The 15,992-nt window shown below is 34.1% G+C and overlaps 1 protein-coding gene across 1 annotated transcript in view; it reads right to left on the bottom strand.

The window, feature by feature from the left end:
- ATF7IP (activating transcription factor 7 interacting protein) overlaps positions 1-10,859 on the bottom strand; it is a 115,387-nt gene extending 104,528 nt beyond the window's left edge. Inside the window, exon 1 of the mRNA XM_019744727.2 lies at positions 10,658-10,859. The gene's annotated coding sequence lies outside the window, so the exon portion shown is untranslated. The remainder of the gene's footprint in view (positions 1-10,657) is intronic.
- Positions 10,860-15,992: the final 5,133 nt, after the last annotated feature.

The raw sequence follows: 15,992 nt of genomic DNA on the forward strand, positions 1-15,992 counted from the left end.
CAAAATAAAACATCAAAATAAATAATCAAAAAATTATTGAACATATGGTCAAATCTGTGCCTTAAGGGGCAGGTGCTTGGCCAAGAAAAGGTTATGGAAGAAAACTGACACTTTGTTTTGCCTCAGTTTTGAGTGAGCATATCCAGCAAGCTCCATAACTGGAAGGTAAACAAAGGGAGAGGAAGGACTTTGCACTTGAAATTTAAAAAAGAAAATGGGATAATCCTACGTGGATTTAGTACCCAAAATAAATGACATTATATCTAACTTTGGGAATGATGGTTGTCTGAAAAAATGTGACAACCACTGAAGGTAAATAATGTGAAAAATGGCTGCTTTTTCACCATGAAGAGGCTTACTGTACACTCGGTAAAATTAGTAATCTCAGGGTTTTCAGTCTTTAAATACTGTTTTTTTTAATTTAATGAATCAGTACTAAAGCTGGACTCCCTCACAAATCTTTGTAAATCAACTACTTTTCTAAATACTTATTTTCCCTACTAGTGAGTGGTATTATCAAACCTACATTTCTAAATCACTTTTTAAATATATTTAAATTCTAGCTCCAGTAATCAAGAACACTGTCATTTTATACATATCTCCTTGCACTTCAGGGCTCCCTATAGCTGCACATAGCTGCATCTTAGCAAATATTCATGCCTGAATTGACTGAAGCCAGAGAAGAAAAATGTGTCAAAACAAATGCTAAGCATTTTATATATCTAATCTCTTTTAATCCTCACACAGACCCTAACAGGTAGAGGGTATCACCATTTTATATATAAAGAATACTGCTGGGAGACTCTAATTGCTTAGGTCCCAATACAAAATTACTGTTCTTTCCACTTCACTGTAGTATTAACTGATTTTAGGGAAGTCTTTTGTCTTTTATTTTATTCTTTCTTAAGTTTATTGGGGTGACAATTGTTAGTAAAGTTACATAAATTTTATCTATACAATTCTGTATTACATCCTTTATAAATCACATTGTGTGTTCACCACCCAGAGTCAGTTCTCCTTCCATCACCATATATTTGATCTATTTGTTTGTTTTTACCTTCCAATTTTTAAATCACTTAAAATAAGTCTGAGAGGGAAAGGAGAGAATTACACAAAACACAAAATTATATCATTCCATCTTTTCATCAAACCCTTATTAATTTATATATACATGTCCTTCAGAGTTATATTTTAGAAACTTATGTATAGGTAATTAATTTTCTTGTTTCTTAAATGAATGAGATTTAAGAATTTTTTCTAAAAATTATTTTATTATTTACAATTTTTCATATGCAAAGTGCCTACCATATCTTTTAACAATCTAGTAGGTGCTTGTTTAACTAAATTACATGTTCAATCATTTTGAAAAGCAAAAGTTCTAATATCTGTGAATAATCATGAGTTAAATGAAAGAAAGGAGCTAGAATATCTTATTCCCCCCTTTTATTCACTTCCACTTGAAACAAACGGGTTTTATTTTTTTCAATAAGCAAATACTTATTGAATATTAAGATAGGCACTGTAGAAAGCAATTTTATAGTTTTAAAAGTGACCTTATCATGGTCTAGTTTTACCTAATTCAAAGGGATTTCTCTTTAAAATGTGACATTTGTCAGGGATGTCAATAAGATATTCCTAACTGCAGGAAGCTTATAAAGTACTACACAAATAACTATAAACATAAAAGCAGAAAGGAATAAATGTCTTTAAAAGAGATACAAAGCAAAACAAAATAAAAAGAGAAATTAGTGAACTTTCAAGTGAGAATAACAGATCCTTTACTAGGCATATTATGTAGGCACCATGGCAGTCATGACTCATACTTACAAAAATCGAGGATTTATATCAGGGAGTTAGAGTTCTCCTAACATACTAAGATCTCCTTGATCTCCCCACAAGGAAGACTCCCATTTTCTGTGCCTTACAAATATTTACTGTTTTACTTCGCATCTACAGAAAGCTACTTTTAATTACTTATTAATCAGGTAAGTTTTATCTATATGCAAAGAATTTATGACTACAATCTTTTTATCTGTGTATATTACAAGACCCTCAAAAATCAACTCTCCCATCCTGAAAATGTGTATTTTACACATACAGTTACAAATGAAAAAAAAAAAAAGATAATGGTAACATAAACTCAACTTTGAGACTAAAACAAGCAGTTCAAATAAATGTCACTCACAATCTAACTACAGTCCTTCATCCTTTTAAAATAAGTGAGTTAACTGGAAAGGTTCAAAAATATTACGCTGAGTTTTAAAACTTAAAATTCCAATTCTTACAAAACTAATCATGATTTAATATGTTTTCAAGGCAAGGAGAAAGAAGGAATTCTAACACATAAGATAAATATTTATAATAACTAGAACCTTGGCCACAAATCATGAATATGGAGCTCTCCGAAATTCTATTTCAAGGGAAGATATACAGAGTTATAACTGGATCTCTTAAAAAAAAAGTTTTCAATATCAAATTATGAGCTACTTAAACCATTTCTCCAACTTCCTTTTGTAGTAGGAAATTCTAGTTGTTCTCATATCCATTTCTCCCCTTTTATAAAATTCTCTAATTTTAGTTGGGCACATGGCTGTCCAACTGGATACTACATTTTCCAGTCTTCCTTTCCTAGCTAAGTATGTCTCAATGACTAAATTTTTGCCCATAAAACGTAAGTCAAAGTGATATGTGCCACTTCCAGGTCATGTTCTCAAAAAACTAAGTGTGGACTCCAATTGCCCTTTTTCTTTTTCTCCCTTGCCCCTGGCTGGTGAAATTGGGGTATAGTCGTGTTCAACCTAGAAACCACGTTCAACATATGGAAACCGTATGCTAATCCAAAGCCATCTCTAAACCCTAAACAGTCTTATTCTGCACTGTTGTATGAGAGAAGTAAATATTTATCATCCTTAAATAATACTAATGAAGTCTCTCAAACATATTTAGCCTTTATGGCAATCCAGTCAGCTCCTGACATTTACCACTTAAAAGGAAGAACAAAAGTTCAAAAATAGTCTTTTTTCTCTTCCCCCATTTCTTCCTTTGATTAAGGCATTTAATCTAATACGGATAACAGGGCAAATACATTCCTAAACTCCAAAGCCTTAGTTGAGAATGAGCTGAAGCAGTCATCATTCATCAGTTTCACCAAACGCTTTTTCTCTTGGTCCCGGAAACAGACTCACTTCCCACCTTCAGGGTTACCTTTCTACAAAATGGAAGAAGGTATTATCTTTGAGAATTACTGACTCAAGAAGAGATCTTTTTACAGCTGTCAGTTCTGAGAATCACTATTCTAACATACAATTCAGATTTCTTATTAGAATGTAAAAGTGCCACAGAATGCTACCATGTTTCCCCGAAAATAAGACCTAGCTGGACAATCATCTCTAATGCATCTTTTGGAGCAAAAATTAATGTAAGACCTGGTCTTATATAATACTATATTATATAAGACCAGGTCTTATATTACATAAAACCTGGCCTTATAGTAAAATAAGACTGTGTATTATATTGTATTATATTATATTACATTATACCCGGTCTGATCTTATATTAATTTTTGCTCCAAAAGACATATTAGAGCTGATTGTCCGGCTAGGTCTTATTTTCGGGGGAACATGGTATACACATAATGTCTAGTTACCCACCAAGACAATAGTTCCACAAAGTAACACAGGGGCTATACAAACAACAAAGAAAGGGAGAAAGGATTATCTATATAGAAAGACATTATGACACTACTACCTCACATCATCATTATACAAAGGGGCCCTCTCTCACAAACTAAAGGGTATGCAGTTAGTTATTCTCAGCTATTAGATACAAAATAATACAAAACATTTTTCACACTATTCTGAGCAATAAAAAATTGCAGACATTCTGAATAAGTATTTTTGATGGTAAAGTTAATAGGTCATCTTCATTTCCCAGACATTCATGTTTATATAGGTCCAATTATAAAGACGCTCAGGAAGGCACTATCAACTATACTCTTAAACCAGCCACATTTTTTTGGAAGGTGGCCAAGGAGAGGCCTGAGTCATTACCTTTAAGACTCAAAAATCCAAATGATTAAAAATCAAAACTGGGGGTGGCCGGGAAGCTCAGTCGGTTAGAGCATGATGCTTATAACACCAGGGCTGCCGGTTCAATCCCCGCATGGGCCAGTGTGAGCTGCGCCCTCCAAAACTAGGCTGAAACAACTACTTGACTTGGAGCAGATGGGTCCTGGAAAAACACACTTAAAAATATATTTTTTAAAAAAGTTTTAAAAAAAAAATTCAAAACTGCAAACATTCACATTGTATAAATCTAGTGCCCTGATCTCATTCTGTAGGACTTAAAAACTTAAAGAGCTGCTCAGCACTCATACTGTCTCCATTACACCGTGCAACTTGAAGCACATATAAACAAAGTTTAATTTTGTGGAACTCACTTTTCTGTTTTGAACAAGCTAACATGGCAGGGGCAACTATTGGATTTACCCTGTAGATTGCAAGACAATCTGAGAAAGAACATTGTAAAGTAATTTTTAAAATCTTGGGCTCTCTAAAGAATATAACAAGATCAAATAGGCAAGAATTTTAAAAACAGAAGCTCCACTAATAGATAGGTAATTTCTAGATGCTTAGGGAACTGACAGGGACAATGGCTCCCCAGATTTACGTGATGATATTTTTGGAATTAGTTGTGTAAATACTAATTTTTATCTATAATATGCCCCACTACTGTTAGGAACGCAAAGGCAAGAACTTTATCTTCAAAATTCTTTCTACATGTGACTCCCTTGAAAAACTAGGCATGTCAATATATGAATTTTCCAATACCTCAAAACTTAAAAAAAATATAAATAGAAAACTTTCTAAACTAAATCATGCATTTCTTTGCTTTCCTGAACAAGTTAAACATAACTAAACAGTCTCTATGATATAGAATCATTAATGAGAATATCAATTACCATAATAAACATGGTATAAATACTGATTCAGCTCTAGGAATACTGACTACCAAACTAAATAACCTCAAAACTAAGATTTTACCTTCTTGCTTCTAACACTTGAAATCCGACACCTCTTCACTATCAAGATGTTAGTTACACAGCATTTCTTACCACTATCCATAAGTTTTTCTCAAGTAGCACTTCAGTCCAAAATTTGCTAGTTCTCACTTATTACAGTCTGAAAAAATCAAGTATTATCTGTCAGAACTAGGAATAGTTCTCAGGTAAGGGCAAAGGTGATTCAAAAAAAGTAAAACATACAAACTTCTGTGAGCACATTTACTTGAAAAAGACACAAAGATGGATATTTTTCATTTAAAAAAAAGGAAATGCTTAAGAGAAGCCAATATTTTAACATTTCTACCTACTTCTTAAAATTATTTTCATAAAGCCAATAATATTTTACCATTTGATTTATATCTTTACTTCTTTGGTTTCTTCTTCTCATGCCTCCATCAATTTGAAGTTTCATTAGTTCAATAAAAACATTTTAGCAACAACCTAACTTTCCTATACCCATTATAAAAATAGTAAAGTAGAATTACAGCTGAAAACACCATTATTAATCAAGACTATACTCGTCAATGCAATCAGCACAAAGAATAGATTTAATGGAGAATGAATTTATACAAATAATTAGGGAAGCATCCTTATAACATTAAAATGTTATAAGGATGTTACCGAACAGACCAAAACCAAAAACTTTTACCTTTAGTATAGTATTAAGTTCCATTCTGGTCAGAAATTGAATTAGATAACTTTTCAAAATTCCCCCATTTAAAAAAAAAAAAAAAGTATGTTAACCAAAGAAAAAAAGTTTTGGTTTTCAAATATTATAGAACATTTTATCTTAGCAACATATTTTTTCCACTTGTAGCTTCAGACTTGCACTATCATCATGTCACCATGTTCTGAAGCAGATTAAAAATAGAAATGTATGCTGTCCTATATACTCTACCAATTCATCCCTATTAACATTGTATAAGCACAGGAAAACCAGTAAAATGACACCTTAGTGAGAAGTAATAGGTATCACAGAGTTCTTAAAGCAGTACATTTTATGTGAGATATGCAGGAAGTGTATCATATTCATGAATAAAGAAAAACAAATATTATTAATACAAAGATTTAAATTCACCCCAATTTAGGTTTAATGGAATTCTAAACAAAACCTCAAAGAGTTGACTTTTTAAAAACTTAACCGAATGAATTACAGTTCATCTGCAGAAACAGGGAAGACTAGCTAAAAAAAATCCAAAAACCATGAAAAAGAATTATGAGTATTGTCCCTGCATACATTTACATAATCTATAGCACTACAGCAAATAAAATACGGTACTGCTATATGAATAAGGCCTCAAATACAGTGGTTGTTAAACTGCTTTTAGATTTTATATTGCATTCCTATGTGAAGCTAATGAAAACCGTAACTGTTTCCCCAGAAAACTGTATATATACACACTCACATAAAATTGTGTACATCAAGGAATCCATGGAACTCTTTAGGCCTACCTATGGAACTCCAAGGGCAATGGACTCCCAGTTAACTATCCCTAGTAAAGGAAGCAGAACGGATAGCTCAAACCTTGCAAGTTATGATCAAAAGAAGCAACTCAAAGCAGTAAGAGATGGATCACCAGCACAAAAGTGTAAGAAAACAAGATATTTGGAAACAATGGAAATTAGCAACCCATCTTTACATAGTATGTCAAAATAACTCCATATACATTAAAACGTAATTTTTGTTAAGATCATTAAAACATCTAGAAAAAAATAAATAAAATAGATGAACATTTAATTCATCTCACAACATGTAGTATTTTCTAGGCAGAAAAGTCCTGGAAGAAATCACAAGTGAAAAAAGCAGTGCATTTGCCTACATAAAAATATAACACTTCTGAATATGTAAAACCATGAGCAATTTAAAAATAAACTAAAAAAAAAATGAAAAGCCAAAGGCTGATATCCATAAATAGCTGTTACAAATAAACAAGAAAAACATTAACATCCACCATAGAAAAATACACTAAAAATCCTCAAAAATTTCACCCAAAATGAGAAAACTGCATATATGTATTAAACATAAAACAGTTCAACTTCACTAGTTAATATGAAAAAAAGGAAGTTAATGAGATACTATTTTCAACCACCAAACTGATGGAGGTATGGGAAATGTTTTTCAAAAAAGCTAAGTTTTTATCAATTTTGTAAATTACTTTAAAAGCCCTCTGCAATACTAATTTCAAAGAAATATTATGAGATGCAGATCATGCCTCATGTACAAAGATGTTCACTGTAGCATTTATAATAGAAAAATGGGCAACAAACAAAATGGTCAACAAGAAAAGAAAGGTTTAGTAAGTCACAGAACATTCTAAATAGAGACATCATGTAGCCATTTAAAAACATATTTGAAGAATATCTGATAATTTGGGATATTTTCACAATATAATGTATCATTAAAAATATTTTAAAAGAATAACAAAATGGGAAAATATCTATAATACTAAATTAAAGAACAGGAATAAGATTATGATCCAAATAAAAAACTGATCAATTGTTACCGATCAATAATCAACCAAGGAAAAGTCACATAAATTACCAAAACTTTTAGGGCAATTATTTCTAAATGCTAATTAATTTCAACATGTTTCAAATGTGCTATCATAAGTAAAAAATGTTTAAATATATCCATCATGCATTTAAATTACACTTTAAAGGGAAAAAGAGACTATTTTAATGGTGTATGACTTAAACCTTTTTTTCTGTCTTTTTTTTTTTTTTTTTTAATTTTATTGGGGAATATTGGGGAACAGTGTGTTTCTCCAGGGCCCATCAGATCCAAGTTGTTGTCCTTCACTCTAGTTGTGGAGGGCGCAGCTCACTTCCAAGTCCAGTCGCTGTTTTCAATCTTTAGTTGCAGGGGGCAAAGCCCACCATCCCATGGTGGAAACTGAACCAGCAACCTTGTTGTTGAGAGCTCGCACTCTAACCAACTGAGCCAGCCAGCCGCCCCATCAAAACTTTTATTTCTAAACTAAATACTATGAGGCTTTAAGCTCATAAAACTAAAAAGATTTTAAATGACCCCAATCACTTTCATTCTTGCGTAGCGTGACCTAGTTTTAATATTTATATATGCTGCATATGTGTCAAAATTTTGTGGCATCACAACTATGAAACCACAATTTCAAAATATGTTTGTTATTGATAAAGTACAAATGAACAAATAGTGGATATTCAGACAATTCTTCAATCTTAGTTTTAAGTTTATAGAATTGTATTTGCCTTTTTAACAAACATGACAGCAAAATTGACCTATCAATAAATATTTACATTGTACATTATGTTCTTCAGTGTTTTCAAGTACCTCTTATAATCTTAACATTAATCTACAAGGCAATCATTTGTATATTCAAATAAAAACATCAGCTTAAATATATAAACCAGGGGCAGCCAGTTAGCTCAGCTGGTTAGAGCGCCAGTTAGCTCAGCTGGTTAGAGCGCGGTGCTCTTAACAATATGGGCCACTGTGAGCTGCACCCTCCACAACTAGATTGAAACAACTACTTAACTTGGAGCTGATGGGTCCTGGAAAAACACACTTAAATTAAACTCTCAAACTCTCTCTCTCTCTCTCTCTCTCTCTCTCTCTCTCTCTCTATATATATATATATATATATATATACACACACACACACACACATACGTACATAAATATATGTATATATATATGTATATGTATGTATATATATACATACATATATATGTATATATACCAAAACATTTCACTTTTATGGAAGTGCAAAGTCTACCATGCCCTGAGATCAAAGTTCTTTTCTTAACTTAAATATCTATGTGTATACACATACTCACTAATACAGAAAAAACAACATATTTTCAACTCTAAAAAACACCAGAAACAATGTCAAAGGAGGTGGGGGAGGGGTGTGTATAAAAGGGAAGATTATACAACTACCTTCTAAATATTGTTCTGTTGTAGAAGACTTCAGAAGTCCAGGAATTACATGAACGACAAATTTTTATTGTCAGAATAGAATAAAGAGGAATTTTTCCTATCACTCCATTCTATCTCATATTCGTATATAATGTCATGTTAAGAATAAAGGAGAATTTTTCCTATCACTCCATTCTATCTCATATTCGTATATAATGTCACTTTTTTTTAAAATCCACCAACCACAAGTATTCCTGTCAATTACATCTTAATACTTAGTAATGGTGCTTATTTTAGGCAATAAAAACGTCCCTAAAGCAACCAAGATTACAAAGCAATAACCACTTCTTCATCTGACAGGTGACTGAATTAAACTTGAGTTATATAACCAACCAAAACACCAATTGTTACATAGACAAACCACAAATGAAGTTTATGAAAACCATTTACAAGTTTTTAGAACAGTAAGAAATAATTTGCACAATGGTAGAATTATATCAAATCGTGTAAAACTTCTCCCAGAGGTGTTATATAAGATTTACATATAATGACACTACCATTTTAAAGTCAAATAATCAGTAACTTACTTATAACTACCTTCTTTAAGAAAGTAAAAACAGGAACACACTTATAACTTTAAAAAAGATCAAACACAACAATTTTATCTCACACGTATGTATATGGGGAACTTTTTATTTTAATCAGCTAATTTGTTTTTATTTTTATTGATGGTTCACTTCCTCATAATGGCCTCAGTGTAGGTGGGAGATCTTTGCAGAGTTTTTTATCAGAAAAATGTACCAAGTGTTATATTTTATGTATTATAACAAACAAAATGCTAAGAAAATGGCTTAATTTTTAAGCAGTAACAAAAATGATCTAACTGAAGCAGTAATAGACAAGTGACCAGAGACTGAAAAAATGTAAAACTCAAATGCATGTATAAGAGGAACAAACTGATTAAAATTGGAACTTCCTTGAATTAGGATCAAACATTTTAAAAAAATAAACACCCAAGGAGATTAAGATTACTTCTTAAACAAGACCTCCTTATATTTCCAAAACTCAAATTGTTTGTCTTTTGTAAACATTCCATAACAGTATTGGTAAAACAGGGTTAAAAATATAATTGCAAACATGCAGTTCAAATAAATGCACTTCCCGTGAGAACACCACTAGGTGCTGATCTTTATCTCCCTAAATATAAACTGAAATCCAGCAACACACTAAAAGTGAAATTATAATCAAGAACCACCAGTGACGATCACTTTTACAGAAAGTAAGTCTACAGCTTCTCAGAGAATCGGAGAAATATAAAAAAACAGTTTGAGGTCAGTACAAAAGTAAAACATAAAAGAAACGTTTTCCCTGAAAAATGTGAGAATTTTAGGGTAACAAAATGTAACCCCTCTAGAAGGAGGTAAATTAAATCTAGAACCCAAATGGCGTCCAGCAAGAACATTAGATCTTGAAAATGAATATTGCGCTTGCGCAGCCACCGCCCCGCCAGCTGCACAACTGCAGCTAGAGCCGGACCCGCAAGATCACGTGCTCCCATGCAGCGCCGCCCGCAGCTCCGCAACCGCGCAGGCGCAAACACAACTCCCGCAGCCGCCATAATGCGGTCTTGACTCTTCAGAAATACAATAGTAATTTAAGAAAATATGGTTCTAACAGCCCCTAGGTTGCACATATACCTTTCGGGTCGCGAGATGAGGGAGGGGGAACCAAGATCCTTCCCAGAGAGCCGTTTCCCGTAGCCGTCCCCAACGCTGCCTCCTCAGTCTCGCGCGCTTCACTCGCCGCGCCGCCGCCGCCGCTGCCGCCGCGCCGCCGTCGCCGCGCTGCCGCAGATTCAAAAACAAACCCGCTTCTCCCTTGCACGCGCGGGGCCGTTATGCAAATTACTATAGGCGGGGCTCAGTGGTCGTAATGTTGACCACGCCCCCTGCGCTATCAGCCAATAGGCTCTCGGACTGGCCGTTTCCCATGCAAATCGCCTGGCTTATTTTTTTTTTTATTTGAATGAGGGAAATTGGCCACGCCTCCTGTCGTGGAAGAGAGAAGGAAGTCTGAGGTGGTGGCGCTGTGCCTTTCAGTTGCAGTGTGAGGTGTTTTTCAGTGGAACTTCGACCAGTGAGTAGCACTTTTTGAGCGCCCTCTATGAGTCTTAGAAAGAAGGAAGGAAGGAAACAGGTAGGTGAGAGTTAACGAGCTGAGGGGAAGATTTTCAAAAATGCTGGAGTATGTTGATTTATATTAAAAATTCACTAAGTGTACTAAGTATAAGTAATGAAGGAATGACGAAAACACATCTTTTCTTTCAGTTGTTCTGTGCTAGACCAAGCAGTTCCAATCACATACTTCCACTAGAAGTTGTATTCCTTATATGCAATTTTATAGTGGGAGCCAACCCTTAATGAAAGTCACGGGAGGTAGTGGAGAAGGTGCTACTCCTTTGGGAGATCTGGGCTTACACCCAAGTACTTCTTCTTACTTGCCTGTTACGTGGAATAAGTGTGTTACTCAGTTTTCTTATCTCTAAAATGGTGATAATTCCTGTAGTTCAAATCGGCTGGGAAGGCAAAAAGATAGGATAAGAATAAGGGTGTTATGCAAAGCAAGAAAAGCTTGACAAATAGATCATAAAGTTTGGTTATTGTTTTTTAATGTAATTTCTCCCTTAAATTAATCAATTCATTTAGTATTTAGCAATCACTCGGTTCCAGACCTATATTAGATGCCTATCCTCAAGAAATCTATACTATCGTGGAGAAGACAGAAAAGTGAACAGGTTTTGTAAATAATTAAGAAACTAGTGCAGGGTGGTTGACACTGGTTTTTATAATTTGGGCCTTTTAACTTAGTTGATGCTGGGTGGCTTTTAAGAATATCATCTAATCCAGATTTGGAGAATCAGTAATGCCTTCCTAAAAGGTAATCTCTAAGATGAAAACTGGTTTAATAGATTTCTTACCTAAAAGCTGGACTTTATTGTGAGAGCAATGAGGAATCACTTAAAAGGTTTAAGTCAGGAAATAACACTTGTATTGCTTAATTGCTAGGCTTTATAAAGTACTTAGCACAGAAAATTGTACATAGGTGTTCAATATATTTCAAATAGAGGCTCAATTATAACAAATTTATGTTACAATTTATAGGTGCTCAATTATAAAATAAATGCTCAGTAAATCACAAATATTGACATTGATATTAAAAGTTACATTCTATAGTAAGAGAAATGGGATTGGGATAATAGAATCCATTAGGTTTCTCTTTGTATATCTTCTATAAGCAAGTAAAAAGGAATCATTTTTATAATACTTTACTCTCAACTGTCTAGGCTAATGGCAAAGGGAAAAATAATTCAGCACTAACTCAACAATTGATCTATTTTCTTAGATATGCTGATATTCTAGACTTGTCTCCCTACGTCTTCAACTAGACAATTTTATTGTATTTGATTGTCCCCAGATATTCTCAACCACACATTTATAGTCTCTTCAGCTATTCTACCTGTTGGTTGACCTAACCAATTCATTGTTTCTTCATTCAACAAGTATAGTATTTATTATGTACTCACATACTATTCTAAGCATTGGAGATGCCCACAGGAAATGACACTGCCTCTAAGTGGGGAATAAGTCATATATACAGATAAATAATATGAAATTAGTATTGTCATGGAGGTATACACTAAGTATAAAAGAAATATAAAACAAGAGGACCTAAATCTTTCTTGTAGTATACAGCAAAAATTCATAGAAGAGGTGATATTTGACCTGACTCATAATGTAGAACTAAAAGTGGTTGTCAGAATAAGCACAAAACAAAGAGAATTCAAGTTAGATAAAACAGAAACTCAAAGACACTGAAGAATGAAAAAAGGTATAGTTTCAACTTCTAGGTAAGATGATATTCAAAATAATTATCAATCCCTGTGGCATTAGGTACTGACCAATTAAAATAGAAGCAGGCTTGAATACTCGCTACTTTGTAAGATGTTAATCTTCTAGTTGTAGGACTGTGGAGAGATTCAGGGGTTCTTCGGTTGGGGACTGACGTGGACTCAATGGTAGGAGGAATATTCAGGATGGGGAATATAAGGGATACAACCTCTAGTGGAAGTATGTGATTGGAACTGCTTGGTCTAGCACAGAACAACTGAAAGATTTCCATATTTTACTCACCGTTATGGCCTTCTTTATACATACTTTCTGAATATGCTTCTAGAAAAAAATGCCTGAATAAAACAAGATCTCAGAACTTCTGACAGAAAAAAAAAATCCAAAACCCAAAACTACCTAAAATAATAAACATAAATAAATGTTTTCAGTTGTAGCAATTGAGCAGAAATTAAACAAGGAAAACAGAACTTTTGAAAAATAGAATACTGGGGTGGCTGTATGGTTCAGTTGGTTAGACTGTGAGCTCTTAACAACAAGGTTGCCGGTTCGATTCCCACGTGGGCCAGTGAACTGCACCTTCCACAACTAGATTGGAAACAACGGCTAGAGCTCGGAGCTGAGCTTCAGGTGGGCTGCCGCTTGGCTCAGTGGTTGGAGCGCCAGTGCTCATAACACCGAGTTCGATTCAGTTCGATTCCCACGTGGACCAGTGAGAGGCAACAGCTTGAGTTTGGAGCTGCTTGAACTTGGAGCTGAGCCACCAGTGGGCAACCAGTTTGCTCCGTGGTTAGAATGCAGTGCTCATAACACCTAGGTCACTGGTTCGAATCCCACATGGGCCAGTGAGCTGCTCCCTGTACAACTAGACTGAAAACGACGACTTGATATCCTGAGAAAACACACTGTTCCCCAATATTCCCCAATTTTTAAAAAAAAGATAGAATAAACTGGAAAAAGGAATAGCTGAAAAGGAAAATTGAAGTTTCTAAGTACTATAACATAAGAGACAGACAAATATTAGTGCTTAAAAAAATGGGCTCTGAAGGCTTACTACCTGAATTGGAATCTTACTTACTTGCTGCATGTTCTAAACTTCTCTATGCAAATGCTTCCTGAAATATAAAATGGGTATGATAAAAAATAGCTTCTATCTGATAAAGTTTTTATGAAGATTAAATTCTGGTCAACCACTGAGCAATACTGGCTATATAGTAATATCTCAATAAGTGTCAGCTAATAGTAATTGTAGTAGTAATAATAGTAATAATAGTAGCAGTACTTAGAATAGTAATAGTACAGATATAGCTTAACTTGAGCACTTTCTATCTGCACATCTGACACTACCATTAAGAAAGGATATGAATTAACCACAACCTGATAATTTGCATTATTGTTCTCCAATTTGCAGAGAAGTTTACTGAAGTGTTAAGTAGGCAAACCTGGGAAAACTCAAAAAACAACTCTCGGGAATAGGAACTGTGGTAAACAGACCTCTAAAATAATCTCTACCTTTTTGTGTTCACATCTGTATAATCCTGTCCACTGGAGTGTGGGCAGAACCCATGACTTGCTTCTAGTCAATAGAATATGGCAAAGGTGAAAGAATTTTGCAGATGTAATTAAAGTGCCAAATATCAATATGGAGTTAACCAAAAGAGAGATTATCTTGGTTGGACCTGACTTAATCTGGAAAAGGCCCTTTAAAAAGGAGTTGGGCCTTCCCTGAGGAGATTCTCCTTGCTGGTTTGATGAACTAAGCAGCCAAGTTGAGGAAGCCCAGATGGAAAGTTACTACAAGTGGCTTATAGAATCTTTGGGTAGCCTCTAGGACCTGAGGCTAGGCTGCAGCCAACAACCAGAAAAAAAAGGCAGGAACATCAATAGTATAGCCAAAAGGAAATAAATTCTACCAACAAACCAAATGAGCTTGGAAGCAAATTCTTTACCAGTCAAGCTCTCAGATGAAAATGCAGTCCAATTAATACCTTGATTGTAGCTCTGTGAGACTCTGAGCAGAGGATCCATCTAAGTCAGACCCAAACTCCTGATACACAGAAACTGAGACAATGAATGCACGTCGTTGTAAGTTACCAAGTTTGTGGTAATTTGTAACTTGGTGATAGAAAACAAATACAGGAAGTCATCAGAGAATGGAAGGGGTATCTAAACCATCTTCCAAGGTACATAGGTGACCTAAATAGATGAAATGGTTCCCATTAGAAGATATTTAACTGGCACTCAGTAAAAAAAAAAGAACCAGTACTGAGATTATACCTGGGCAAGAGGGGCCTCTGTCCTGGTCCCATATTTTAGAGAGCACCTACATAAATATACATACATATTTAAAAGAACATATGGATGCCTTTGTCACTCAGAATCTGACACTCAGCACTACCATACTGAGAACTGTGACCTTAAGTATCTATTCTCATAATATTATTCAAAGCTTCAGGGAAATGTTTCTCTATATATCTTGCTCTGTGTCCTTAACAGAAAAGGCAACTATCAGAATGCTGTGAAGGTCAATGGGTTGAAACACACACACAGTTTCAGAGTATGTAAATTTTGAGCAGCAAAATAACTCAGGTAAGAAAAAAGTTAAATTAACTTCTCAGATCCTTCTTCTCTATCAATACAGATACAATCGATTTTTGCATAACAAAGTCATTTGCCAGTAGTGTCAAGCCTCTCTTTTCTTTCTTGTTTGCATGTTCCAGTTTGTGGCTCTGTGGGTACTCAGAACTTATTGCAGTATTCCCAATATTTGTACATAGCTTTTGGAAAGTTTTTTGAAATATTAGATCATCCATATTACTTTTAATTTGTATATCATACACGTAGATGCTGATGTAACATAAATGAATTTAATTACATTAAATTCTAGACTTATAAATAATTTCATTTTAATACAAAATATTTCATTACTGAACAACCAATGTGTCAAATTAAAAAACCAAAATTAAAAAAAATACCTTGAGACAAATGAAAATGGAACTACAACATACCAAAGCTTATTGGGTGAAGCAAAAGCAGTTTCTAAGAGTGAACATCATAGTAATAAATGCCTACATCAAGAAAAAAAAGTGTCTAAAAACCTAGTTTTACATTTCAAGAAACTAGAAAA

The sequence above is a fragment of the Rhinolophus sinicus genome, linkage group LG02 (assembly GCF_036562045.2).
Source record: "Rhinolophus sinicus isolate RSC01 linkage group LG02, ASM3656204v1, whole genome shotgun sequence".
Lineage (NCBI taxonomy): Eukaryota > Metazoa > Chordata > Mammalia > Chiroptera > Rhinolophidae > Rhinolophus > Rhinolophus sinicus.